This window comes from Calidris pugnax, unplaced genomic scaffold (genome assembly GCF_001431845.1).
Source record: "Calidris pugnax isolate Ruff unplaced genomic scaffold, ASM143184v1 scaffold498, whole genome shotgun sequence".
Classification (NCBI taxonomy): Eukaryota; Metazoa; Chordata; class Aves; order Charadriiformes; family Scolopacidae; genus Calidris; species Calidris pugnax.
The window spans coordinates 133806-137775 of record NW_015091244.1 but is presented as its reverse complement, the minus strand read 5'-3'; the positions used below and the strand labels follow the sequence as shown (position 1 = coordinate 137775).

Here is a 3970-nt window from a genome sequence, read left to right as displayed (position 1 = left end):
ATTTCCCCCCCCAACTTTTTCCCCTTTCTGATGTCCATATTTCTCTAATCACACCAGCTTAAAAAAAAGGAATTTGAAGGAAAGGGACCAGATTCTGGGTTAAATACACTGTTTCCCGGCTGGTTATTTTTTGGGGGGGAGAAAACTCTTCACCTCCCACTCGGCAGCGAGAGCGGGTTCTTCCAGGCCCTTTTTCTCCCTCCAGGAGCGATGGAAACATCTGCAGAACTTCCAGCAGTTCCAGTTGCTTCTCCCTGGTGGCTTTTTACACCTTTTTTTCCCTCCCCCACAAGGAAAGGGAGGAAAAAAAAATCAGATGTCGGCACGAAAGAACAATTTGTAATTAATTTCCTCCTCGGGCAAGGTCAAACCTCGGCGCTCCCCAAGTTGGGGACGGAAGGAACACCTTGCTTCCTTGTAGCAGAATCCAGAAAGTGAATTTTTCTTCCTTCAATGACGGCTTTTTAGGTCAAAAATTCTGCCTTTTGGGAAGCTGGGCAGGACGGCCCAGGGAGTGTCCACCTTCTGGGTGAGGGATCAACAGCAAATCAGCCCTTCCCTCGGACTCTGACCTTTGTCTTCTTCTGGCCCAAGGAGTGAGTCCTTCTCCAGAGCCCAAATCTCCCTCCCTGATGCCGTAGGGATGAGTTTGGGGCAAATCCACCTCCTCGGGGGTGTTTGGGGCTTCACCGTTGCAACGTAAAAAGTCCTTTTACACTCAATATCACTGTGGGTTCATGTTCTGGGGCAAAATCCTCCAATTAAGTGCAGATGGAAAAATCCTTCGTGCTTGTGGATGTAGCGTGAAGGGTTTTGTGGCTCCTCTAGGATGCAGGCACTAAACGCCAGGCGTCCGACAACAATTAATTAGTTGTGCTGATTAAAACCCCCTCGGATTGCTGGGATGGACCTGGTTCTGCAGGAACAACCCGAAGGACCTCGTCCCCAGGGATGCTGAGAACTCGGAGTGGAAGAGAGAAGAGGAAAAGAAATGAGTTGGGAAGAAGTCGGTGCTAAAAATCTTCCAGGTGTATAAAAAACCTAATTACCTCTTAAGGAAATGGCTTGATAATTAACGGATTGCTCCCATTTATGCCTCACACCGTGGTTTTTTCGGAGGCTGCTGCTTTCCCCGAAGAAAGAAGAGCTGAACTACACCTTGGGCTCGATTCCCTCCACGCTCCGTCCCTCTCCCGCGTTGATCCGTTGACAAACGCGCTGTGAAGCGCCCACAATTCAAATGTTTACGTAAATAAGGGTGTTTTGGTTTATTTTTCCCCAGAACTACCCTGGCTCATGGGTGACAGCAGATTTAACTGACTTATTTTCTGATTTTTTCAGCCCAGATCTCAGTTTTTTGCTGGTGCTCTTGGGGATTTTATGGTGTTAGTTAATAATTTATATTATAATCACCTGCACTGCTAGAAATCCTGCCAGATCAGCCCAGGGCAGCCTCCTTTTTCCCTCTGGGGAAGGAATATGTTTGTAGTGCCTCAACGAGGAGGATCTGGGGAAGGAGATTCCCCGGAAAGATCCAGGGAAAAAAAACCACTGGTGGTTTTGAGATGAGTTTTGGGGTGTTTGGGGAGGGGACAGCCCCAGCTCCTGGCAGGATTTACCACTGATGTGCCTGGTCTCGTAGCTCTGAGGCCGGGGGAGGATCTCACAGCGGGGAATTTCGAGGTGCTCGAGCTTCCTGGGGTATCGATCGCTCATCGGTAATTAAGGAGGGGGGGTAGAACTCGTTTTGTGGCGTTAAATCGAGGAAAAAATTCTGATAACACATCTCAACAGCTCCCCCTGAACTCCTCACTCCGATTATGAAGTTGCCAACAGCTTCACATCATTTATTTTCATTTTTTTTAGACCTTAAACTTTATTACGTTGAGGACTTCTTTCAAGAACAGGGCCCCCAGAGCATCGTTCTGTAGTTTGAATGTTTCCCACCTGGAAATCCGTACGGAATCCATGTCATTTCCATGGAAATAAGTGGAAGATTCTGAGAGTCTCCAATCGCGGTGCCGAAACGGCCGTTTGTTATTAACACGGGTCTTAAATCTTCCCACTTTCCTTTTAGAAGGAGGAAATAGATTTATTTTGGCTCTAATAATGTGAAATAAGTGGAAGATTCTGAGAGTCTCCAATCGCGGTGCCGAAACGGCCGTTTGTTATTAACACGGGTCTTAAATCTTCCCACTTTCCTTTTAGAAGGAGGATATAGATTTATTTTGGCTCTAATAATGCAGCTGCTGGGATTATTTCTGGATTTGGTGGGTGAAGATCTTCTGGAGGAGAGATCCATCCATCTTCTGCGTCCCACGAATGATCCCACAGAATCCAGCCTTTGTCCAGCCCTTTTGACTAAAATAACGGGGCTTCTCTTCATCGAGGCTCTGTATTTTCCAGGATTTTTCCTCATTCTGTTAAAAAAAACAGAATTAGTAAAAAAAAATCTGGGCTGGAATAACCCCTCTCTGCTCTTGGAGCTTTTCTTTTTCCCCCTCAAACCCATTCCCAACGTTCCCACTCCGTGAGGGTTTCTAGACATCACGGCTGCAAATTTGGAACGTCAAATGAAAAATAAATAAAAAAAAGCAGGTTCCTGTGGAAATTTTGGGGTTTAAATGGATTAAAGTTGGGAGAAAAAAAAAATTCCCTGGAGGAGCAACACACCTGGCTGAGCCAAAAAATGGGGCTATTTCAGCGGAGACATCGCCGTGTGGGTTTTATTCCACCCTCTTTCCCCTCTTTCACCAGGAGCTGCTGCTTTTCCTGGAGATTTCCTGCTTCTCCCCCTGGAATCTCAAATTTTTTCACTTCATTCCCCACCTTTTCTCTTTTCCTTCGAGCTCCCTTCCTCGAATTCGAGGATCTCTCTCTTCCTGGCAATGAAAAGCTTCTATTTATTGTGCCGAGATGCCCCGATCCTTCCTCCTTGATGTTGTTTTGTAGCAATTTCTGTCAGAATTTCAAATAAAAACGTGTCCTTCAGCCCATTGTGCTTCACTTCAGGTAATAAAGGAAGGAAACGGGGCCGGAAAAGGACACGGAGCCATTTTGGGGGGTATAAACCTCCCTTTTCTCACCCATTTCCCTCTGCCCATCGCTTTTATGCTGCTTTAAGCTGTTTTTATGGCAAAACCTGAGGAAAAAGGTGTCATTCTCCCTGAGGGGAAGGTTTTGTCGCTGCCGGGCCGGGCCTTGAGGGGAGTCGATCCATCCTGAGGTGAAGGGGCTTTGGGGGAGGCCCTCGGAGGGAGGAGGCCATTGCTGTGAGGGGTCGGAGGAGGTCAAAGGTCAATTTAGGAGCCGAGGGGCAAAGGTGAAGGGTCAAGGGCCGGGAGAGGGCTCCGCAGCGCGGCGCCATGGCGACCCCATCACGCACCGCGAGCCCCCGCGCCTCCGGCCAATCAGGAGAGGGAATGGTTCTGATTGACAAGGAGGGAGCCCTCAGGGAAGAAGAGCTTCCACCAATAGGCTGGGGGGATGGCGTTGCGGGCTGGCCAATGGGAGCGGAGGGAGGGGTCCTGCCTCTAGGCAACGACGGGGGGCGGGCTCCTGGAGCGCGGCCAATGGGGGAGCGTCGTGGGCGGGGCGGAGCGGCGACGCGGTCCAATGGGGTTGCGGGGAAGGGGGTGCGCCTGCGCAGGTCGGGCGCTCGGGCGGGCAGTGCGGCGCCGCTGGCCGGAGGCGGAGGGGGAGCGATGGAGCAGGGATACGGCGGTAGGTGCGGGGCAGCCCCCGGTGCGCCGCGGGGGCGGGCCCTTCCTCTCCTTCCCCTCCTTCCCCGCCTTTCTCCGTTCCCCGGGAGGGCGGCTGGGTCCTCCCTCCGCCTCCCCGGTAGCGCCGGCGGGGGGGGGTCAACCCCTGAGGGAGCCGTTGCGCCCGCCTCCCCGTGAGGGGGCGCCGCCTCTGATTGGCTGAGCCTCCGCGTCGCTCAGCGCTAGGGCGGTGCCGATTGGTCGGCGGG

The 3970-nt window shown here is 51.6% G+C and overlaps 1 long non-coding RNA gene across 1 annotated transcript; it reads right to left on the bottom strand.

Annotated features, from left to right (window-relative positions):
* Window positions 1–2197: 2197 nt before the first annotated feature.
* On the bottom strand, window positions 2198–3370 carry LOC106898694. Its single transcript, XR_001413962.1, has 3 exons — window positions 3087–3370; window positions 2830–2958; window positions 2198–2420 (listed from the first exon to the last, which is right to left on the bottom strand). It is a non-coding gene; the product is annotated as an uncharacterized LOC106898694 (long non-coding RNA).
* Window positions 3371–3970: the final 600 nt, after the last annotated feature.